The 26,299-nt window shown below is 39.5% G+C and overlaps 1 long non-coding RNA gene across 2 annotated transcripts in view; it reads left to right on the top strand.

Annotated features, from left to right (window-relative positions):
- Nucleotides 1-26,299, top strand: part of LOC138301967 (uncharacterized) — a 208,340-nt gene that overhangs the window by 165,859 nt on the left and 16,182 nt on the right. Inside the window, exons 4-5 of one of the 2 annotated variants that reach the window (XR_011205189.1) lie at nucleotides 18,521-19,128; nucleotides 24,026-24,417. This is a non-coding gene — a long non-coding RNA (uncharacterized lncRNA). Of the gene's footprint in view, nucleotides 1-18,520; nucleotides 19,129-24,025; nucleotides 24,418-26,299 lie in introns of those variants that run through there. The other variant, XR_011205190.1, reaches the window with a different exon arrangement.

Genomic DNA, 26,299 nt, shown 5'->3' with positions numbered 1-26,299 from the left:
ACAATAATAATGTAATTAATGCTCATCCAAAATATGATTACAGGCTGCAGGCTGGAAGCCACGTCCTTCTGTGAATAACAGAGCATCAACATTACCTCTCAGCTACTAGCTACTTCCTCTAAAGGACTATTTCCTTTAAAACCTCTGTGTTAATTAAGTTCACAGGCTCCTGACGTTGAATATGTCTAATATTAAACTCAATGGAAATGTCAACAAAACATCATTTCTAGCTGTGACTTAGAACCTCTAATTCTCCTCTTTGCGTCCAAGCTATCTCCAGGTCCATTTGTTTAGTAAACAATTCATTATTTACTATAATAGAGGCATCTACCTGAAAACCTCTGTGCTTTCATCGCCAATCATCATCATTACCACATCATTATCTCTATGATAAAAAGATGATAATATTAAGCACCAAAAGCAAATTATAAAAGTCACCCTCTTTATTGAACTTTCGTACTTTTACCATCAATCATCACCCCATCATCACCTCACCATCACCTTGGTGTTGGAAAAGAGGCAAGTGTTAAACACCTATAATAATGCATACAATTCAAAATTATTTTTAAGACCCTTGGTCACAGTTTTTAATTTCTCTATCAAGAAAGCTTCTCTAAATCATAAAAGCAGCTCCTCATCCCCACCATATCTACTCATTTGATTGTGCTCAATGCCTAACAAACTAACTAGAGGTATCTGCATCACATAATCATGATTTTCTTGGGAATTTACAACTAGATGGTATTTTTTGTCCCCATTTTTGAAAGCTCTCAAATGCTCCCTCTATCTCTCTTTGAATTTCCTGAGTGTTAACCCCAAAAATTGTGACTCATGGATGCAAATAATCAAATAGATACACATTTTAGAATTACAATTAATAAATGAATTACAATGAATAAATTATATCTCCTGCTATTATCTACATCTCCAAATTCTTTCACTCCATCAAGACATATTTACAACAGTTGCAATGGCCACATTTATAGCAGCCACTTGCAGTACTTGGAAGCCATCCAGATTCTTGCAGTTTTCACCTTATTAAACATAATGGTATCACTTGGATTCAGAATACCTTTCAAAGTGGAAGCCTTCAAATAAGTGATCAATGTTTTACCTGACAAGTACTTTCTTAATTCTTCCTTTAACAAGAGTATCAACCAATGTCTAGCAAGACTCCTGGAAATAAAATAACTGTCATCACTCTACTTTGTAATAAACCTTATCATTTCTTCCTCCATTTCACTACTACATGATCTCTGTTTACTTATTAGAAGATCTGAATGTTTCCTTATGTTCACTTTACCCTTTGCTTTATTGACAACCTCAGGTTTATAACCTCTCCTGTTGAATTTCTTAGTGATGACTGCCTCTTCTTTCATATATACAAATTCATCACTGAAGCTCTTCTTTGCTCTTAAAAATTCTCCCTAATGTATATTGTCTTTCTGTTTCTGCACATATGCTGAATGTGTATGTAACATAGTATTAACAGACGTAGGTTTCTGAAACATTCTAGTTTGTAGAGTGTCATTATCCACAAAAGAGTTCTTCATTAAAAACTGTTATCTCATTGTGATTATATGCCAAACTCAACTCACACATTGTAATCATTCTGATTCAAACATTTATGACATGTCTTCAATTCCAGTTCACTACCTCTCCAAATCAAAAGAAAATCAGCAATATACATGTTCCAGTATACCAGTCATCTTTTCAGGAAAGAAGAGATGATTATCCCACACATGCTCCCTCTCATACCAACCCATAAATAGATTGTCATAAGATCTAGAAAACCTGGAACCCATTGCTGTACCCCACGGTTAAAAGATAATCAACAAATTGGTTTAACAAATCTTTAGTCTCCTTGATTTACGAGGGAAGAGTGGTCACCATAGGTGTCAAATAGATGTCAATATACTCAGAGACTCTCTTAGTATAGCTATACCTGAAATAATTGGGCATCCTGGAGGTACCTTACTCCCCTATGGATGTTAAAGAGGAAATACATTATTGAAATGTTACCATACTTGACATCCAAATATCTGAATTCATCATTACTTTGCAGTTCAATCTCATAATATTTCAACACCTAAATGTGTAACTTCTGTTTAGACTCATTAGTGATAGGATGAAGAATGCACAGAGGGTGCTGTTGGTAAGTGCAGATGATGGGGTTTTTTGTGCGCAGTGAGTTGGTTATGCATTTTGAATTAAATTAAAATTATAGATTTCCAATGTGGATTCCAGATGCCAGGCGAAGCTGGGGGAGCTAATATTCTTGAATTTGCTTTTTGGACTGGAAAGTTGATTATGAGGATGGATTGAGGTGAGTGACTGCACATCAAAGAAAGGGGTTACTGAAAGGGAGACTTTCAATTGACCCTAAAGTTGGATATAACAGCATGATTGAATTTAAACAATTCAATATTTGCAGATATTCAAAATGTGACACAAGTTTCCTAATGTGAATACAACAATGTATACTATGGGAGCATAGTGTAGATCATTGAGGTATATGCGGTGAAGGATGTACATATTTCATTATTGAGAAATATGTTCTTCAAGCTGAGCCCTCTGATGTATTATGAATAAAGAGAAATGTAGTAACACAGAGATTAATTAATGTAACTACATGCAACAATTTCTTCATGAATTATTGGGGTTTTCACAATACAGTAAATTTATGTGGAACGGTTATAAGAACATGTTAATATTGTTATAGTTAGTTTGAATTAAAATTTTTAGTATGGGGGCGACGCATGGGCTCTCAGTCTCCTAATGAGGCTGCTGGATTTGGGCGGTAGCATCACCTCTCATTATGATTATATGCCAAACTCAACTTCACATTGTAATCATTCTGATTCAAACATTTATGACATGTCTTCAATTCCAGTTCACTACCTCTCCAAATCAAAAGAAAATCAGCAATATACATGTTCCAGTATACCAGTCATCTTTTCAGGAAAGAAGAGATGATTATTCCAGACATGCTCCCTCTCATACCAACCCATAAATAGTTTGTCATAAGATCTAGAAAACCCGGAACCCATTGCTGTACCCCATGGTTAAAAGATAATCCACAAATTGGTTTAACAAATCTTTAGTCTCCTTGATTTACAAGGGAAGAGTGGTCGCCATAGGTGTCAAATAGATGTCAATATACTCAGAGACTCTCTTAGAATACCTATACCTGGAATAATTGGGCATCCTGGAGGTATCTTACTCCCCTATGGATGTTAAAGAGGAAATACATTATTGAAATGTTACCATACTTGACATCCAAATATCTGAATTCATCATTACTTTGTAGTTCAATGTCATAATATTTCAACACATCAATGTGTAATTTCTGTTTAGACTCATTAGTGATAGGCTGAAGAATGCACAAAGGGTGCTGTTGGTGAGTGCAGATGATGGTGGTTTTTGTGCGCAGTGAGTTGGTTATGCATTTTGAATTAAATTAAAATTATAGATTTCCAATGTGGATTCCAGATGCCAGGTGAAGCTGGGGGAGCTAATATTATTGAATTTGCTTTTTGGACTGGAAAGTTGATTATGAGGATGGATTGAGGTGAGTGACTGCACATCAAAGAAAGGGGTTACTGAAAGGGAGACTTTCAATTGACCCTAAAGTTGGATATAACAGGATGATTAAATTTAAACATTTCAATATTTGCAGATATTCAAAATGTGAAACACGTTTCCTAATGTGAATACAACAATGCATACTATGGGAGCAGAGTGTAGATCATTTAGGTATATGCGGTGAAGGATGTAAATATTTCATTATTGATAAAGATGTTCTTCCAGCTGTGCCCTCTGATGTATTATGAATAAAGAGATATGTAGTAACACAGAGATTACTTAATGTAACTACATGCAACAATTTCTACATGAATTATTGGGGTTTTCACAATACAGTAAATTTATATGGAACGGTTATAAGAACATGTTAATATTGTTATAGTTAGTTTGAATTTTAATTTTTAGTATGGGGGCGACGCATGGGCTCTCATTCTCCTAATGAGGCTGCTGGATTTGGGCGGTAGCATCACCTCTCATTATGATTATATGCCAAACTCAACTTCACATTGTAATCATTCTGATTCAAACATTTATGACATGTCTTCAATTCCAGTTCACTACCTCTCCAAATCAAAAGAAAATCAGCAATATACATGTTCCAGTATACCAGTCATCTTTTCAGGAAAGAAGAGATGATTATTCCAGACATGCTCCCTCTCATACCAACCCATAAATAGTTTGTCATAAGATCTAGAAAACCCGGAACCCATTGCTGTACCCCATGGTTAAAAGATAATCCACAAATTGGTTTAACAAACCTTTAGTCTCCTTGATTTACGATTGAAGAGTGGTCGCCATAGGTGTCAAATAGATGTCAATATACTCAGAGACTCTCTTAGAATACCTATACCTGGAATAATTGGGCATCCTGGAGGTATCTTACTCCCCTATGGATGTTAAAGAGGAAATACATTATTGAAATGTTACCATACTTGACATCCAAATATCTGAATTCATCATTACTTTGTAGTTCAATGTCATAATATTTCAACACATCAATGTGTAATTTCTGTTTAGACTCATTAGTGATAGGCTGAAGAATGCACAAAGGGTGCTGTTGGTGAGTGCAGATGATGGTGGTTTTTGTGCGCAGTGAGTTGGTTATGCATTTTGAATTAAATTAAAATTATAGATTTCCAATGTGGATTCCAGATGCCAGGTGAAGCTGGGGGAGCTAATATTATTGAATTTGCTTTTTGGACTGGAAAGTTGATTATGAGGATGGATTGAGGTGAGTGACTGCACATCAAAGAAAGGGGTTACTGAAAGGGAGACTTTCAATTGACCCTAAAGTTGGATATAACAGGATGATTAAATTTAAACATTTCAATATTTGCAGATATTCAAAATGTGAAACACGTTTCCTAATGTGAATACAACAATGCATACTATGGGAGCAGAGTGTAGATCATTTAGGTATATGCGGTGAAGGATGTAAATATTTCATTATTGATAAAGATGTTCTTCCAGCTGTGCCCTCTGATGTATTATGAATAAAGAGATATGTAGTAACACAGATTACTTAATGTAACTACATGCAACAATTTCTACATGAATTATTGGGGTTTTCACAATACAGTAAATTTATGTGGAACGGTTATAAGAACATGTTAATATTGTTATAGTTAGTTTGAATTTAAATTTTTAGTATGGGGGTGACGCATGGGCTCTCATTCTCCTAATGAGGCTGCTGGATTTGGGCGGTAGCATCACCTCTCATTATGATTATATGTCAAACTCAACTTCACATTGTAATCATTCTGATTCAAACATTTATGACATGTCTTCAATTCCAGTTCACTACCTCTCCAAATCAAAAGAAAATCAGCAATATACATGTTCCAGTATACCAGTCATCTTTTCAGGAAAGAAGATATGATTATTCCAGACATGCTCCCTCTCATACCAACCCATAAATAGTTTGTCATAAGATCTAGAAAACCCAGAACCCATTGCTGTACACCATGGTTAAAAGATAATCCACAAATTGGTTTAACAAATCTTTAGTCTCCTTGATTTACGAGGGAAGAGTGGTCACCATAGGTGTCAAATAGATGTCAATATACTCAGAGACTCTCTTAGTATACCTACCTATACCTGAAATAATTAGGCATCCTGGAGGTACCTTACTCCCCTATGGATGTTAAAGAGGAAATACATTATTGAAATGTTACCATACTTGACATCCAAATATCTGAATTCATCATTACTTTGTAGTTCAATGTCATAAAATTTCAACACATCAATGTGTAATTTCTGTTTAGACTCATTAGTGATAGGCTGAAGAATGCACAAAGGGTGCTGTTGGTGAGTGCAGATCATGGTGGTTTTTGTGCGCAGTTAGTTGGTTATGCATTTTGAATTAAATTAAAATTATAGATTTCCAATGTGGATTCCAGATGCCAGGCAAAGCTGGGGGAGCTAATATTCTTGAATTTGCTTTTTGGACTGGAAAGTTGATTATGAGGATGGATTGAGGTGAGTGACTGCACATCAAAGAAAGGGGTTACTGAAAGGGAGACTTTCAATTGACCCTAAAGTTGGATATAACAGCATGATTGAATTTAAACAATTCAATATTTGCAGATATTCAAAATGTGACACAAGTTTCCTAATGTGAATACAACAATGTATACTATGGGAGCATAGTGTAGATCATTGAGGTATATGCGGTGAAGGATGTAAATATTTCATTATTGATAAAGATGTTCTTCAAGCTGAGCCCTCTGATGTATTATGAATAAAGAGATATGTAGTAACACAGAGATTAATTAATGTAACTACATGCAACAATTTCTTCATGAATTATTGGGGTTTTCACAATACAGTAAATTTATGTGGAACGGTTATAAGAACATGTTAATATTGTTATAGTTAGTTTGAATTTAAATTTTTAGTATGGGGGTGATGCATGGGCTCTCATTCTCCTAATGAGGCTGCTGGATTTGGGCGGTAGCATCACCTGAATTATGGGGAACTGAGTGTAATCCCACACCATGTGACAACTGTTAGCCTAATCTGTTTCTGGACAACTAGCAGTGCCTCATCTCTGCCCAAGAGCAGGGATGATTTTTGGCAACAGGGCGCATGACCTAATGACTTCTCAGGGAAATCGTGGTGTATCAGATCTCATCCCTTTGTCCCAGTTACATTAGTCTCACACATGCAAAGACAAACAGAGGCAGAAAATTGTTCAATAAGATTTATAGAAACAACTGAGTATTAGATAAAATGGCATGAATTGCAATAATTAGAATGATGAAACATGACAGAAGCAAAATGGTGACAAGAAAAGTAAAACACAGGAAAAGTCCCACCTTATTGTCACTGTGTGTAATATATGCGGTTCCTACCTAGACTATGTTAGAGCACAGCATGATAAGCCCTATTCCGCTCTTCAAGATTCCCCCTTGGGAAGACATCATCCCCCATATCTGAGCAAGGAAGCCTGTTGTCTATAGAGACACCATCCCCTTGTAGGCCAGGGAACCGGTAGTCTGAGTAAGCATCTGTAGCAAAGTCAATCAGAATGCGGTTGTGGTCATCTGTTTGGAATCTCCCTCTAACGTGCATGGAACAGAAAAGTATTTTTATAATAAAAACAGCTGATGTTCTGAGAAAATGTCCCCACATGAGGATGTGTGTATTTCTGTGAATATGGGAGACGCAGTGTACCACTTTGCCGGCAACTCTATCTCGCTGCAGCCTTGAGGAAAGCACAAAGTGAAAAGAATGTCTTGCTAAGAAATGCAATGCTTTCCTACGCGAAAGAACAACTAGATAAAGAAAAGAAAACAGCACTACAAATGTGGCAGATTCCGAAATAATAAAAATGAGGCAGAATAAAATGTAACTGGGCTAAAGGGCACAAGCGGCATGCCTAGTTGCTAAAATAAAGTGCCTAGAGGCATCACTGAAATGGCTAAACAACACCGTCCCCTTGCTGGTTCAAAGGTGGTAAAAAAGCCTAATATTAAAAGTATAAAAGCAGCTAAAATGCTATTCCTTAAAACATATACACATAAATGTCAATCATGACAAGTTAAAAGACACTTAAGCAGGTGAAATATAACAAGCATTTGCAATGCAATAGGTCTGGTATTTTCTTGAGATAGAACTATTGGCATTGTAAATTCATAACTGGACTTTTTTTGCCACATAAATTGGTCAACCCTGCCTCATAATTTCGTATTTTCTTGTCGCATACTTCCAGTGACCCAGCATTTAACTAAAGCACTTCCACGTACCTTCTTCCTCTAACTTAAAACATATACAATCATCATATAAACCCTTATCAGAAATACATTTTTGGCATTAGAGCGTAATGCTCAAAACATCATAGCAAAAATATAATTTGGGACGGATTGGATGGTGAAAGGAAAGAGGGAATTGGGAGTAAAGATGGAGAGGACAAGTGGTGTAGTAACTGTGTCATGGGCTCTGGAGTAATAAAGAAAAATGGTTGACTGTAATTTTGATAGTAAAATACAGCAGTAATTAGATTTAAGTGATTTCCATAGGTCTCTAGTTCTCGGTGCCACTGCACCTGTTGCTCCACGGATAACTAGGCCTCAGGAGAGAAAGTGGATGAGGCAGAAAAAGTGAAACAAAAGGAATACAACAGACAAAATGACGAAACAAAGGGGTCGCAAAGAAATAAAAGAAAGAAGGAAAAAAGAACGAGAAAATGAAAACACAACTAAGTGAAGAAATAGAGCAAAAGTAGGAGACAAAAGAAAAAAGGGAAGGAAGCTGGCGAACGAAAGATAAAGAGGAAAAAATAATGAAAGAAGTGTGAAAAGAAAGAGAAAAATGAACATAAGAGAAAAAAGAGAGATGGTGAGAGAAACAAGCAGCGGAAAAGCTGTATGTACTGGCACATTTCCCACAGACACAGAATGGGAAAACCACTTTGACACTTCGGGTCCCGTCAAGTAACTTGTGGCTTTCACATACAGACAGGACAAAGAGGGATTTATAGTAAAACGTGAATTGACAAATAAAGATAAGGAAAACATTTAAAAAAGGAAGGAAGAAAGATCTAAAAGAAAAAAGTAAAAGAATGCATACCGAGTCAAAGGAAAGAGCAAATGAAAAAGACAAAGAACAAATGAAGGGAATAGAAATAAATAGTGAAGGAGTGAATGCCTGAAGAAGAAAAAAGAGAACGAAACAAGGACAGAAATAGCCAAGTTTTTGCGAGTTTGAAAGAGGAGGTAGCAAGAGGAAGAGGGAAATAAAAAAAGGGAGAGGAGTGGAAGAAAACAGTTGAAAGAAAGAGCAGGAAACAAAGTAAAAACAAAGTCCCCTACAGACCAGGTAAAAAGGAAAAAGTTTAATTATATAGTAGTTGGTCCCTGCTTTTACACATAAGAAGGAGGGACAAAAGGCATGACTGATCACTAGCAAGCAAGGATTTTTAAATGACACTGTAACTAACAAATAAAATAGCTGGAAGCCCACAGAAGAAGTATACTTAAAAGTATGCAAGAGGTCGTACGCTTACACTCAACCTAAAAAGGGGCAGTTGAAAATAGCAGCATTGTTGTTACCAGATCGAAATTCAACGGCATTGTTTAAATCTCCAATAACATCTAGGACAATTGAAACAAGGAAATGTTCCCAAATTGTTGCCAAAGAAAACCAAAGATCACTCATGTTCCAAAGCCTGAGCTCCAGCTGAGGCAGCAGTATTTCGTGTTGTGCCCAATGTTAAGTCAAGAGCTGCATGATCCACGAAGGGCAACTCATAGACAGCTTCCCGTAGCAAACACACCCTCAACATGCATGTCTGGTAATGAGCCCTCAGTGAGAACATCAACAGACCAGTGTCCAATGAAAGTAAGCACCGCGTAGAAAGACAAACTTTCAGTGCACATTCGAAAAAGCATCAGAGGCATTGAAACACAGGCTGCACACCATACAAAATCTGTCTGAATTACAGAGACCAATTGTACTCCAGTTCTTCCAGGAGTGGTGCTCTGAAATATTGAATAATACGTTCACGACACAGTTGCGCTGGTGGAAGCGCTTGCAGTTCTCATTGTTCTCCTCGTTGTGAAGGGACAGCCATTGTGAATAAAAGATAGCAACAACAAAATGCCACCTATTTTAGTCAAAGTAATCTGAAATCCCTCAAAAATACTCGAAAATATTGAGTGTATGGCTAAAAGTATTAAGGCAAATATAGAGATGAAGATGTGAACGAAACCAGAACCAACAGCCTTAAAAAGATGTACAATCCCAGTAGTACTGTATGATTTAAATATTCGTCCAACAAGTTCACCGAAGTGTCTCGGAAAGTTTGTATTTAAAAGGGAATGTATTTCTGCAGATTACCTCGCCACTTGAAGTGCATGGGTCTTGCTTGCAGATGTAAGCGCCATATGTTTTTGAAACAATAAAGCCTTTAGTCTGCTCATCTTGTCAAAATTCACATTTGAAGTAGAAATGTGAGGCGAAATATCTGCAACTTTTGTCTTTTGTGTAGGAGGAAAAAGAACATTCCCTCAACAGGTGACAATTTGAGAAACTGAAACGGCGTAAGCAATTCTGGCTCGCATTCTGTCACAGCTCTCACTGTGAAGAAGCACATAGCTTCCATTAGAGAGAACCTGGAACGCAGGTCTAGTCAAGGGGACTGGAACTCCCTTCAGATAGCAAGTTAAGTTCACTGCTAAAGCGTTCCATGCCCTGTGCAAGGACAGCTGCTTTAAAACCATTGAATGGCTTACAGAAGTCTGGCATTTACTGCCACTAAGAAAGACCTCTTTCATGCCATTGAAACATGTGTGCGAAAAGGGAAGCTCCCACACCTCATGGATACAACTATTTCCTAGCCTTTCATATCTGCCTACTGGAATGTGTTTCAAGCAGGACGTGAACTGCAGTGTTGAAATAGGCAGACTAAAAACCCAGTGTATTAACCATTCAGCGGATGGTTTTTCAGCCACAGTAAAAGGCAACTTTACTAACTTCTCAATATATAGCATAACATAAGTGACTTCTTTAGCCATTATTTATTGCTGACTTGTCAAATTAAATGTTGAAGATATGTCCCTTTTGCTAATGTGTTGCCAGGGAACGCGACCTGATTTGAGAGATTGTAATATCTACATAATGGACCTTAGCTGACTATGTCCATGTTGTAAGAATGACGTCTCACTTTGCACAATGTCTATTGCAGAAGAAACTATGTTGTTTAAAGTATATATACGGTTAGACAAGGTGATATTCCCATTACCTACAACAGCTAATGCTTTCTGTAAATTTTCCTGATCAATTTTCCTTAACCGGGCAGCAGCTTCTTGTTGGGAAAGTTTCCAAATTTCATTGTAGACTGCATGTAAGAAGCGCTTTTTAAGTTGTCTTCTGGGGCCTAACAGGAAATCCTGCAAATCTGTGTCTTTGGACAAGAGACTGAGGTGTTCTTTAACAGCATCTAGTGAGGAACTTTTTAACCATTGCTGGCATTATTTCCATACACTGTATGTTGTTACTATACCCAAATGTTCTGATTAGACATAGCGAGGGCCTGGCCTATTTGTTCTAAACCCCCCCGTGGTGTTTACAAAACGTGCATGACAACCATTTGTGTCTACTGGCCACAATCACCACCAACCAGGATGTAAAAGTGATGTGCTAAATGTTCCATTTTGAAGCCATTCATCAAGCAGATCATCAGTTGCATTAATATGTTTTTGCCATATGCAAAATTTAGCAGGGATACTGGTCGCATTCAAGTCCTTTATTTTTGCCAAGCCTAAACAACTTGTCTGTTGTAAAGTATCATGTAAAAATATCATTTGAACAGGTATCAGGAATGCTCTAAATAAAGCTTCCTTTCCCCTTATTTGCTAATTTTTAGTTCCTTACACACATTTCAAATCAATCAACTTTAGCCAATATCCATAGCCTCCTATAGCCAACTGGGAAACGAAGGAATCAGATAAATCAATTTGGTATCAGTTAATGAGATATGTTGAATTTCCATCACTGGCAATTTAAAATAATACGACTCAGCATTTTTAACATTGTGCCCAGAAAAATATGTTTTCGAACTCCCTATTGGCGGAGTCGGACAATGTTACCATTGTGTATAATTAAAAATAGTCTATGGGGTACTTGCTTTGTGAATGTAATGATGTACATAATAATTATAACAGAACATACCTCCATATTCATTTTTATGGATAAACATTTTCACTTTCAAACACAGTAGAATATTCTAATTCAGATAGCATAGAAACAACTGTTTTTATATCCCAGTCATCAGAAACAACTCCAGGTGTTATAAGATCATTAATGGAAAGTTCAAATACATATGGAATTTGAATGACCTCCATTGTTCCGTATATATATCAAAGGGTACTTTATCCCAAACAATCGGATCAGGATTTGGTATGGCTGAAAGGTTCACTAGGGACAAGCCTCTGCAGACCTTATGGGAGGAAAAATGTGGTTTTAGGACCTCATCTACCAGTTCAATTGTAGAGTGTTCAGGAAAGTAGTTACCATGTATTAGTAAGAAAACAACAATGACAAACGCAATCAAAAGAAGGAAGGCAAGTACAGCCAATAAGACCCACATGTAGTTCCATGGAAGAATTAAATAGTTAATTTTGAGCCAAATTATCAGCTTGCATGCTCTTGGCAGTCTTGTTGTAGAAGAGGAAGATGAGTCCGTAAAGGTGTAATTGATGTTGGGAAATTATCCAGAAGCAGTTTGTGAAAAACCTGGAGCCATATTTGGAAGAGGAGAGCTGGCAGAAGTCTCCCTAGGTGATTCATAGTAGACTATTCCATTAGTTTGAGTAGGATTTGAATAGAATTGCACAATATTATTGACATTACTTGTCGAAGGAGTTAATGGGACTAGTGAAAGATAATTTTCCACTCTCCCCAAGCTCGAAGAGGTGTCAGCATTGTGACTCAAAACCTGTAGAGGAACATCCTGGTCTGTTGTGAGAGGGATTTGAATACTACCCAGGAGTCCTCTAGGTCTGGTGTAGCTTGACATTGTCGATGGAGACAAAGCGATTTTCTTTAGAGACAGACAGTGGTGGTAGAATGACAGTTCTGTTACCGAGTATTCCCAGGACTAGAACCGGTGCACGCTAGGAAGGACCAAACTCCTTTATCACAGCAATCTTTTCACATAGTAGATCCCCAACTTTAGGAATCCAGCTGGTTGATATTATTGATGCATTCTCTAGTCCCAAAGAGGCAGCACTGGCAGATGTGTTGTCATCATGGAACTGTTGTAAGTCCTGCAAGACAGTGACACATTAATTTATGTCAAAGGATGTATCTGCCGTCTCCGGGCCAGGACCATCAAGATCTGGCACATACATTCTTGTTCTGAACAGACATTCTTATAGGGTGCACCCTTCCAGGGTCCATCTGGGCAGATTATTAAGTGCTCTCTGGGCTCCATAGAGGTGATTAAGCCAAGAACGAACCAAGCCTAATACTCGGGCTGATAAGGATTGCTTTAAATCATGGTTTCTTCGTTCCACAACACTATTTCCCTCGGGATAATATGGAGACAAATACTACAGTTGGACCCCTAATGAAGCCATGATGTCCCTGAATGCCCTTGAGCCGAAAGCAGGGCCCTGGTCTGAGTGGAATGCCGCAACTGCATATTTGCGTTAAAGACTTGCAAATCTTTAATAACAGTTTGAGCGTCAGAAATCTGGAGCATGAGTCAACAGCGACTAAGATGTATTTATATGCAACATCAGGTGTCAGGGGACCACAGTGGTCCAGGTGCACACATTGTAGAGGTTTGTTGGAAATTAGGAGAGGTGTCTGCAGTGAATGTTTGACGGTAGACCCTTTTATTTGCTGACAGATGTCACAGCAAAGGACATACTGCTTGGTCTGCTTGTAGAGACCTGGCCACCAGTCACATGCTTGTAACAATTAATTAGTAGCCGTGACACCAACATGGGCAGAAGCAACTCCCTCATGCGCTGCTTTTTTCAACTCTGGTCTTTAATCTTGGTTAGGGATAACACAATCACCCACCCCTGGTATTGTTACTAGGGCAGTACTGAGGCTAGATATGCAGTAGGAATATTCGCCAGGATATGGCTTTGGCATCGGCTTGCCTTCAGCTGGAGCTATCATAGTAGCCAGTGTTTCATCATCCAACCTCATCCATGAACGAGGTATTGCAGCAACAGAAGCCGCAGCTACTGCTGACTTGGCCTCTTCATCAGCCAAGGTATTGCCAGTAAGGTGTATTCCAACACATTGATGTCCCAATGTATGTACTACATGGACATACAGTAGCTTTTATTTCAGATCCGTTACTTTTCCCCAAAGGAGTCTATGTTTAATGGTGTTGCCTTTTGAATCTCTGAACCCAATTGGCATCAGTAATGCGGATATTCATTGAAGGACTAGACACAATAGTACGAATCACAGACAATTAATGTTAACTGTCCTTGATCTATTTGTTCCAGTGCCATCAACAGAGCCTTGAGCTCTGCTAATTGTGCAGTGCAGTCCCCTAAGGTCTGCATGTAAGTGTGTTGTGAATGGAATTTACCATCTTTCATATAGCCGCTCACGACCGCGCAATCAGCAGAGTATTGATGTGTAGTGCCTACTGTGGACTAGGCTGAGCCATCAGAATACATAAATATTTGGTATTGCTCAATAGGCAATGTGTTTGCTGGAACAGGGTATTCAAGTTCATATTGTAAAGATTCTTGAGTTTGTAATTTTGGGTCAGAAACATAGTCAACATCAGTGGCTGTCAGGTACGTTGCCCATTGAATCCAACATTGATGTAGTGCCTTAACATTTGGAATGCTGGCTTTTGTGACAGCCACAAGGGCTGTGATCGGAGATATGACAATGATGTGTTTTCCTTGGGCCAAAGGTCTCTCTTTAATGACCACCATATGAATAGTAGTCAGTATTGCTTTTGTGGGAGCAAAGTGTTGTTCAGATGTGGAATACACATGTGATTTGTATGCAATTGGGACGGTTTCACCCTCATTGAACGTTACATAGGTGAAGTCTATGGCACCAGCAATTACTCTGATGGTCAAATTATTTTTGTTGTCCCTTGTGTGTAAGTGTTTAGCTGCAAGCATATCTTGTTGTAATGTTCTGAAAATGCGTGTGTTCGACTCTCCAATATTTGTTAGAAAAGTCAGAAGGTGTTATGTCATATAATGATTTAATCCGTTGTGCATAATCCGGTTAAACCCACAACAACGCAGGCAACCCGTCTTACATGTTGTACGAGATCATCATCCGTAAGGTAGATGTCATCTACGTAGGAAAATGCCTCAGGTTCAATGTCATGTAAAATTGAAGTGACACGAGCTGAAAACAATCCTGGTCTGTTTTGTTCCCTTGTGAGAGCCTGAGACGCTAAAACTTGTTAAGTACCTACTTTGAGGCACTGTATTTTGGCAGAATAAAACACTGGAAGTATGCAAGTTTGTTTGGTATTTTTTTGTGCACTATATTGTTTATAAGTGCTGTACTGTGTGAACGTTATATGGCAAATGAGGGTGTATAACTGTTTAAATGTCTGTAGTCTAAGACTATTCTGTATGAATGGTCCAGTTTGGCAACGGGGAACAATGGATTGTTCATTGGTGAGACACAGGGTTCAATTACGTCCTGAGGATTTTCCTCACAGGTGCTCTAGCATCATGCTTTATTGGATATTGGAGATGTGGTTGGGGTTGGGACCTAATTTGCATTGTAAGGTATGGAGAATCTTTATCCCACCCTACATAGTTGCGATATAACGCGGGTGCCTGCGCCTTCACACAATCAATAGCGTAAGCCTCCTTGAGCTCTCTGGGAACAAGGGACGAGAAAGGGTGTTCAATTACCTCTTCCCCATGTGGGAGATTACAGACAAATTCTGGTGGCCAATATTTTTCAGTCAATAAGATGTCATAAACTGTAACAATGGGATCCCAAAAGATGGCCTCTATTGTGCACTCAATGGCTCCTTCTAATTGTATTCCGAGTTTATACACTCTATCGGGTGTGGAAACACACATGTCCCCAGTCTCGACTTGTAAGAAGTCATCAGTTGCTTTCACCTCCAGATGCTCTTGAAGATTCCGGTAAACTATTGTGACCTCTGCTGCGCTGTCTAGCAGTGCCAGTGCCCACTTCCTGTTCTTCAGTAAAGCTCTCATCCTGAATGGCATTTCATACAGGAATCACTGCCACTTTTTTCTTTTTGAATTGGGGTTCTTGTTGGGGAAGTTTCTCCTCTTTTTTAACAGAAACTTCTGACAAGCATTGAAAGCACTTTCTCGGTTGACGTAGTCTGTTCGCTGCTCACCTCTCTCACTGTCTTTATCCGGAGAATCCTGAAAGAAATGAGATTGACGTGTATCAGTATATAGATATCTTTCAGGTGCTTATATATTATCTCTAATTCTAAGATTATAGCGATTTTGAGGGGTCTCCGAATGCAGAGATTCTCCCCTTTCTTTTTTAGGTGTGTGTTTTTGTTTATCCCAGCATTTTTCAGAACCCTCAGGTGCTTGCTTGGTAGAATCCTTATTGGATTTACCCTGCAAATTTGGTTTTCTAGATCTAGCTCCCAAACTATCTCAACCAATGCTAGAGTAGGTCTCGGTGATAATCTTTGGAAGTTTGCTTTCTTGATCCTGTCCTGGAAAGTCCTGCAGCCACATGAACACTGCTAGTGCAACTGCTTCCTCTTTAGGGTTACTTAATATTATTGAAGATACGGTGGCAAAATTGCCCATTAATTGCATCCCCAAATCCAGGGCCGGGGCAGCCCTGTATTCATCTTGAATCTTTGTTTTAACACTTCTGGAAGATTGGCAGGTGTTGGTGTACAGTGTGCGGTAGTATAGAACGTGGCAAATACCGTGTCCTAAGTATTGCAATTATCTGCTGTGGGAACCATCCCAAATGGCAAGCACATAGTGAGTATTCTATGTTTATCCTGAGGTCCCTTACGGGGAAAAACTGCTTCCAGTGCATTTATTTTTTGAGCAAACCAAAATGAAATCACCTGCTGTTTGGCGGGTACTTTACCAATGATCGAATATTCAGTCCTAGGGTTAATGCCTGGCGTGACTGCATGTGGATGTGCTGGGGGAGCATGTGCTGGGTTAGTATTTAATGTCTGCATTATGAACTATACTATCAGTCTGTATGCTGATGTAAGCTCAATGTACAAGTGGGAATCCTCAGCTACCGCCAAGGTGGATCCATCAGGATGCGGTGTATATGAGGCCAATAATTGCTCAGAGGACCTAACCTAATGTGTAGTATTGTGTGTAGTAGGGCACCATCAAGCCAGTTATTATGGTCTTGAAAAGATAGGTTTCTCTAAATATGCATATGCTTTATATTGTGCAGGTATGTTAGCAGGTGTGTAGCGATGAAATGTATTAGTGTTTCCATTGAATGCTGAAAGGTGAGCCAAGAGTAAAATATTTCTGTTCTGTAGGCTGGGTGAGCCTCAACTACAAATGTTACAGGACTCCCCTGGGCTGGGAGGCCATTTGCTAGCACATGTTTACTACTATTACCACCTGTTGTAAGTTCACCATGGTGAATATACCTGTTCAGAGGTAAGGACACCCAATGGGTATTCATCCTTTTAAGGTTCAAGCTTGAACAACCGACAGCATCAGATAGGTACTACCTACCTAGCTGAGGAGGAAATCCTTAAAACCAAGGATGTCTCCGTATATAGTATTGAGGTGCCTTTAGCACATAGTGAGACAGAGATACTAAGGAGGATCCAAAAATCATTGCCTGACCAAACATTGGCGGTGCCAAGTCACGTGGGCTCTCACTATCCTAATGAGGGTGCTGGATTTGGGCGGCAGCATCACCTGAATCGTGGGGAACTGAATCCAATCCCACCTGTCGGCCTAATCCGTTTCCGACCAAGTAGCAGTGCCTAAGAGCAGGGATGATTTGTGGCAACCGGCGCATCACCTAATGACTTCTCACGGAAATCATGGTGTATCAGATCTCATTCTTTTCTCTCAGTTACATTAGACTAACACATGCAAAGACAAACAGAGGTAGAAAATGGTTCAATAAGATTTATTGAAACAACTGTGTCTTAGAAAAAATGGCATGAATTGCAATACTTAGAATGATGAAGCATGACAGAAGCAAAATGGTGACAAGAAAAGTAAAACACAGGAAAAGTCCTGCCATACTGTCTCTATGCGTAATACATGCGGTTCCTACCTAAGCTATGTTAGAGCAAAGCATGATAAGCCCCAATCTGCCCTCAGGATTCCCCCGTGGGAAGCCATTATCCCCATACCTGAGCAAGGAAGCCTGTTGTCTGTAGCGAAACCATCCCCATGTAGGCCAGGAAACCTGTAGTCTCAGCAGGCAGCTGTAGCAAAGTCAATCAGCATGCGGTTGTGGTAATCCGGCTGGAATCTCCCTCTAATGTGCATGGGACAGAGAAGTGTTTTTATAATAAAACAGCTGATGTTCTGAGAAAATGTCCCCACGTAAGGATGTGTATATTTCTGTGAATGTTGGAGACGCAGTGTACCACTTTACCGGCAACGTTGAGGAAAGCACAAAAATGTCTTGCTAATAAATGCAATGCTTTCCTAGGGAAAAGAGCAACTAGATAAAGAAGATAAAACACCACCACAAATGTGTCTGATTCTAAAATAATAGCAATGAAGCAGAATAAAATGTAACTGGGCTAAAGGGCACAAGCGGCGGGCCTAGTTGCTAAAATAATGTGCCTTGGGGCATCACTAAAATGGCTATACAACAGGGATAGGAATATTGAAAAGTGTATAGAGAGAGTATGATGTGGATACTGACAGGGTTTGTTTAATTATTCAGAACTGTGTAATAATACAATTATGTGTATATTGTTTGCATTTTTTAACTCATACATGAACTTGTATCTCTGTTGCAGCCTTGAAAAAGCAGTGGTGCCTCAAAATGTGTGTTGACTGATTTTTGATGGCAGATTGATTTTAAACTGAAGAAGTAATAAAGGAAACAGACATATGAAAACAGTGGTGTACATCTCAACTGAGTGTCTTTTGCTATGATTTATGAGCATCCTCCTATTGAGAGAAAGAACTGTCACTAAGTAGACTGGTTGATGCAGTGAAGAAGGGAAGAGGCACTCCACACTTCACCACCATTAATGTCCTTCATACCAACTGAAAAATTAGCATTAAGGGAGGTAGAACCTGTGAATAGTGCAAGACTTCAAGCCAGAGCGCTAGTGTAATCTCAGGTTGTGCGTCACAGTGGAGCATCTGAGAAACTACCATGGACTAGTATATCAGCCTGCATACCTAGACCCATCCGTTTAAACAGAGTGAAAATGGTTTCTATATGTGACTGAAATAGGATTGAAAAAGCCGAAGCTTTCTTTAGCACAATCAAAACATTTAAGAAATGAAAAGCAAAAAAAAACACCATAGGGAGCAAAACTAGATGCACAGCAGTATCCAGCATGGAACCCTGATTCTGACGCACAGGAAAGAGGCAAAAAGGACTTCTATGTGAAAGGTAAGATATTTATATGCTCACAGCAAAGTGGGGATGGGGGGATTAAAGGGCTAGAATCCTGTCTGCTTCACTTATGAATTATGGATTAAAATGAGGAAGAGGGACAACATGATCGGAGAATTATAAAAGAAACCAACAGATCCACACTGAGGGCAGCACAGAGAAGGACAGGGAAAGATAGCACACATGGAAGCAGGTGTAGTCACCCATACTTCAGAACTTTTTGAATGCCAAATCACCCAGTACTCTGGTGGGATACACACACAGGTAGCTACAAATGCCCTTAGAGATATTAGTTAAAGAGGGTGGAAACCCCATTCATCAAACAAATACATATCCTTTTTGCTAAACATTTCTTGCCTTCCATTGCCTTCACCCATCCCTTCTGGTTGTGTAGGTCAAGGGTAGTGGACAACCTTCCACACAAACTGCACCGACCTTATTACAAAAACACTAAAGAGCCTGTAAAATTGCCTAATGTTTTATTATTTGTGCTTAACAGCTGCTGTGATCTGCAGGTAACATGTTTGAATTCCAAAAGACAAGTCTTTTTTATTATTATCATTATTAGAAGTGAGGTGGGCACGTGAGATCCCTACATGTTTCCCCTTATACTGTGTAAAGGGGTATGCATTGTATCTAATTATGTGATCTACCATGCACTTTAAGCAAATTATACAGCACAATCCGTAGCATCACAATAGAGCTAGTGTAACCCTTTAACATTTTGGTATTTATTGTTACTGATATCAGATGAACCAAAATTCTTTGGGAAACAGAGGTTTCTGAAGACTGAAAATATTCAAAAAGTTATTGTTTATTAATGATTATATTATTTTTCTGGCATGAGAGCAGAGGAACACCACTTTTTAAAGGATCCACCCAACATGGAGGAAACGTCTTTTTACCCACTCCTGCATTGGTAACATTCAACAACCATAGGCATTCTAGAATGTTCGTTTAAGGATGTCAGTTGTGGTGTGGTTTAGAACTCCTTTGGGGCTGGATGTCACCTTTAATTCTCAGCATCCCAGAGAAAGATACTTGCATAAACATATAGAGAGTACTACACAATACACCACAAACACCCTTTGATTAAAACCTACACCTCTTTTATTCTGTTTATCCCTACTATTCTTTTACATGTGTCTATTGGATGTGATTGCTGGCTCCATTCTTTTCAGTGTCACTAAATCCATATGCTGCTCTTTCCTATGTGATGTGATAGGGATATCACTGCGGGTGCTGGATTTTTGACGGATGCAGGAATTGTAACTTTAATGGCCAACTGTACAAGACAAGTTCCAAACAATTCAATTGAAAAGAATTGGACACTCTGCTTAGTTTATGCAAAATCTTGTCCCCACCTCACATGCAAATGTATGTGTCCTTTCAACACGCTATGATGGTGGAGTTGTAATTAACACCAAGGTGGTCATTATGAGTTTGGCGGACAGAAAAGGCCGTCTGCAAGACTCCTGCGGTCAGGTTACCGCCAGTGCGGCCCCCTTCCTGCGGGCCCATTAAGAGTTTCCCATTGGGTCAGTGGTTGGAAACCGCCCGCTGGCCGAGCAGGAAACTACCTACAACATTGACCCCGGCTCATAATTTAGCTGGCGGCAATGCTGTAGTGATTAGGGTGCACCAGCACCCATTGTGGTTTTCATGGGCTGGCCAGGGGGGCCCCTGCACTGCCCATGCCAAAGTGCAGGGGCAGTGCAGGGGCCCCCCTGTGGCACCCTGTCTCCGCCAGTCTTTACATGGTAGGGCTACTGCCATGCAATCACCGGAGGAGAAGGGACTCGTAATCCCCAGGGCAGCACTGCCCTAGTGGATTAGGACCAGCAGCACCGCCAAAAAACAAAACAAAAACAAACAAAAAGTCGTGATCTGGCGGTGCAGGCGGTCCGACCCTGGCACGAACGCCGCTGTTGTAATGTGGCTGCCAGACCGCTACATTGACGGTGGTCCGACTGCCACTGCGACCTTGGTGGTCTCAAGACTGCCAGGGTCGTAATGATGTCCCAAGTGTCTGTAGCTGTAGAACTACTTTATTGCTAGTTGAAATGTGGATGTTCGGCAGCAGGCAGAGAGCATCCCACCAACCGCCAGGCATTAAGTAGGAGATTGCACGTGCTGTCATCTTGCAAATCCTCAAAATTCCAAGCAGGTTGTTGTTCATAGTTACATAAACATGAACATGTTGTGTCCAAAAGCATTTGGAGAATTTGACATTAACATGTTAGGATATTTTGAAGACTCTTTAAAATTCAGAGGTAGAAGCATCAAGACTGAAATATATGTCACAGAAAAAGGAAGAAACATAGTTGGTTGGAGAGATTTAGGTAGACTTGGAATAATTTTGAAACTAGGTTCACCAGACCCCGTAGTACTTGGTGATTTATCAGTATCTTATGTGAGTAATGAAGAAGAATGCAGATCACATTGGATGTGTGAAGGGTTTTGAACTTGCTATTAAAATAAAAGACAAGGCAAATCCTGTTGCATATAAAGTTAGACCGATACCGCTCTCTGTAAGGAGTGAGCTCAAATAATTATTGGATAAACTCTGGAAGGAGGTTCTTATGGAACCTACTAACTCCTCAGAGCGGGTTTAATCTGTAGTAATTACATAATAAAAATCTGGAGAAATTAGACTTTATGCTGATAGGGGGGCCTCTGTACTGCCCACGACCATGTCCTGGGCAGTGCAGGAGCCCCCTGCCTCCACCCTCGGAATGCACACTGTCTGCCCTAAGGGAGCCGAGGCCAATGCTACTGCACTGTTTCCGCCGGGCTGACTAGTGGAAAAATCGTAATGCGGTGTTTACACCAGTTAGCCCAGTGGAAATATTAGATTACGATGGGCGGTGAGGTTGTCGGCTTGATGATGGCCTCATCCCCTTGGGTTTGGTGGCCCGACAGTCAGACCGCCAAACTCATAATCAGCCCCTTAGTTTTGTTTGATGCCCATAGTAGTCTAACTGTCTGGAGGAGTTCATGGATGCAACCGAGCCCCCGGCTACTAGATTCCTCCATTTTAAGTTTTGTGTGGGGACCTTGCCTCTTTGCTCATTTACTGTTAAGTGGCAGTGTTCGTCTCCTTGTTGTTATTGAGCCAGATTTGAGCTGCCCTTTTTGCTCTGTGGCCAGCGAAACAATAGATCATATCTTGTATTTTTTACCCCAACATAATGCTTATAGGAAGAAGTGGATTGCACCCGTATGCCGTAATTTGGGCATCAAGAATTACAAAATTGCCGCCAGGATACTGCAGATAGACACTACGTGACCAATAGTATTTGCTGTCCCCCATTTTCTTCTAAGTGCATGGCAACAGACAGAAAATTGTTGATTTTCTTATTTTTTGTGCCTAATACCCATATTGAGTTAATGGGTTATTTAGTGGATTAACAGCTTATCAGCTTTTATACATGTTATGCTGTCTCTTTGGGGGCTTTTGGCTTCTACAAATGCATGAAATTGTGCCCTGGAGCCCTACTCTAATTTGTCAGATGCCTTTTCACATGATGCCAGGTTCTTTTATGCTTCTGCATTATTTTAGATTTTGGTGTATCAATAACATATTGCTTTTAAAATGTTTTATTTATGCTTTTATGGAAATAGCTGAAATAAAGTAGAACTGACAGTAGTCTAAAATAGAGTTAAGGAAGAATATCGTCCCAACTTACTTTATTTTACTTTGTTGATCATGTTTCTAACATTTTTCCAAAACTTGGTCTGGTCAATGTATTACACCTTCACTATATTTGCATTATATACACATATGAAATCAAATACATGCGATGCAGCCAATCCTTTTCTTTCTATGTATATTTTCTTTAAACTACTGAGTGTAGCACCATTTATACGTTATCAAATGTTCAGTGAAACAGGAAGTCTATAGCACAAATGTAAGAGGTAAAACTCCTATTGTGGATCACTGTGTTATGAAATGATTATTATCTGCCTCGGTACCATCAAATCAGCTTAGAAAAGGAAATTGCACCCTCTACTGCCTGTGATTTTGTGAAGTCATTCTTAGCCTCTGTCTGCTCTGGGATTAACCTGTTGTCAGAAAAGATGCACATTAAAACCACCGCTAGCGGAAATCTGATGTCCCCTTGAAGAGTAGTAATTCACAACATGATAATTCTAAGGGCCAGAATGCCCGGTAACTATATTTTGCTATGCATGTGTACATTCACAGGTTTCAAATTGCATTGAAGACATCATTTCATTAAACATTCAGCTTAACATATAAAATGTTAGGATTGGGTTGATCATGCTTCATGATTATTTTTTTTGTAAAAAAGAAAACAGTTTGGTGCAGGGCTCCGTCATGGTGACGGAGCCCTGCACCAAACTGTAAACAGCACTGACAGGATTGAACGTTTTAGAAATGACTGCCAGCTTGGCGGCCATTTTTTTATTTGTTTGGCATCACCACTGTCAAGGTGAAAGAGTAATTTACTTTGTCTCCCTGAGAAGCAGTCTGCCCACCAACATCTAAATTAGGCCCAGAGATTGTTTACAGGCAGCTTAATGGTAGACTGGCTCATGATAAACCTGCCAGTAATACTAGTGCGTCTGGGTAATTGGTCATCTTGTGACTACACATTTGTATTGTTTTGCCTTTCAGCTTATTTTATGTACATTTATGTAGATGTAACAGATAAGGATGGCCATTATCCTGAAACCTTTGAGCTAAATCATGCTTTCTTCTATTTGGCTCAACCAGTGTTCTGGAAAGAAACATTTGTTAATCCGACAATAAAAAACTTTTAACTAACCCTAATCTTCTTTGTAGAACCATAACTAAAGATTTGTCTAGAGACTCCTGTGATGATATAATGTGGCGTAATCTAAACCATTCTATCTATCTAATCAATTTCAGGAAATGCAAGCATGCAGCTATTGCTGCGCCAAGACAACCCTCATCACTAGGGGAGCCCTTAAATAACAACATCATGCCCGATGTGCTAATGATGGTGAGATTTACAGCAGAAAAGTCATAAACCTAGCCTGCATAGAAAGTACAGCTTAAAGCATTAAAGAAAGGTAAACAAGCATTACATATTTTACTTCAATATGGAAGAAACAAATATCACAAAAGAATTGTAATCTAACACTGAAAATGGTCAAGCATAAAAAAAGATAAAAGGTTTTGGGAGCTGGTGACAGAGGGATGATAACAGATCTGGCTGCTTTGGAACAATACAATCAATGAGTAGGTATCAGCAACTTACATTTCAAACCTATATTGAAAGAACCAGGAGCCAACAGAGCTGTTGTGGTGCAATAAAGCAGTTCATCTAGCAATCCAATTTCTTATAACAGAATCTTGTCATTGGTCAAGACATTTAAAGCATACAAAGCAGAGGGGCCAGATGACTTGTTGAGTAACATCATCACCTTGGTGGGAATCACTGATATTCTACTTTTTAAAGGAATCATAGACTATGGCAATATCTTTGAAATGTGAAGACATTTAATTTAAAAATTGTTTTACCCTTGTGAATCATGCCTATTTGCTATGTTCTATGATCAGTTTCTAAACAACACCGTTATATAAAACTCCACGCTTGTGTCAGTAATAACCATAATATTCCCTTTCCCAAGATATGCTTCACAAAGGGCTCTTTAACGGTGAACAAGGCAATGCACATTACTGTGTATCCAGTTGACTCTTACATATGTTTGTTTCGTAAGCCTGGCCGGAGTTGTCGGAGTTCCACGTAGCAGAACTCCATGAAGTGACCAAAAAACATTGCTGAGCTACGTGAAGGTCCGCAACCGGCGGAGTGTTTTAGGTTGTGCTGTATGTGCCCTTTTTTAGCACCGGGTGTTTTCCTCTAGCTGAAAAATCATAGTGAATGGCACCACGCCCAGTGCAAGACGGCGCATCTTCTTTTCTGCCACTCGAGTAGATTTTCTACTCAAGCAGCAGCTTCCTCAACGCAAACAGAAGGTTTCTCTACGCAAGGGGTGGCGACCATCCGCGACCGCCCGTTTTGAGAAACTCGCTGGGAGGTGGTCTGGAGTAAGATTTTCCTCACTCGTGCTCGCCAACTTAACGTTGGCAAGCGCAAATGAGGAAAAAACTCTGCATGCAGAGTTTTTTGGAACTCGGTGCTCTACGCAGAGCACAGAGTTGAAAAAACATGCAAACTCTGCGAGCGGAGTGGAGTTCACCTCCCAACCTAGTGTTTTATCATTGCATAGAGCAAACATTAACATTGGATACATTTGATGGCACAGATAGATGAATATTATGAAAAAAATATTTTCAGTTAAGTTGCCAAATCAGGCTTGGTGAAAATCTTTAGCAAACGTAATAAATGGATGAAAGTATAAATTTGCCCCTCAAGGACAAGTTCGCCGAAAGTAAAATGTCATATTGATTAGCGGCAGGGCTGTGTTTTTTAGCTTGCATACTTTTTAACACTTATCTGAGTGATGGTAAGGAACTGTGGCATTGACATTATATAATGCTGGAAATCTTCTTTTGTGATCACAAACCAATTGGTCTGTGGAAGTCTTTAGATGTGTTGATGACAAATACTTCTCAGAATAAAATTGTAACTAATCATGGTAAATGGCTGATTATAACAGTTGGTAGAAGCAACCGGGGGGAGGGGCTGGTTAATAGTGAAAGATTTCTTCCCTGGGGCAGAGGAATAGAGTGATATAGGAATGTGAACCCCTGCTGAAAACATTGTTTGCTCCACTTACTTCCTAATTGGTCATCTGCAATTTAATATGAGACACAGAAGTTCCACTCTAACACCATTAGTCAAGTGTGCCAGACCATGATTGTAGGGACAAGGTAACTCCAATTTTACAGATTGCCCTGAGGTAGTTGCCCCCTCTTGGCTGACTAACAGATACTCTGCATGTGTCTGGCAGAGAGTGTTTCATGCTGGGAAACTTGTGCCTAATGAGTTTACAGGGGCTTGAATTTTGGTTGCGCTCTTTCATCGCAGCTTACTTTATCCTGGTATTTTTCTGTATAGGTGGTTATTGGATGAAATAACATTATCATGTAGAGGTAAATATGAATAGGAGAAAATCTACGCATGTCAGGTTTGGGCATCTGCTTATTTGATGTCATGGGCTCATAGTACGGAATACCAGATAGCGAGACAAGCTGGTGATTAAGTGACAGCAA

This window comes from Pleurodeles waltl, chromosome 6, assembly GCF_031143425.1.
Source record: "Pleurodeles waltl isolate 20211129_DDA chromosome 6, aPleWal1.hap1.20221129, whole genome shotgun sequence".
Classification (NCBI taxonomy): domain Eukaryota; kingdom Metazoa; phylum Chordata; class Amphibia; order Caudata; family Salamandridae; genus Pleurodeles; species Pleurodeles waltl.
This window is presented reverse-complemented; position numbering and strand designations above follow the sequence as displayed.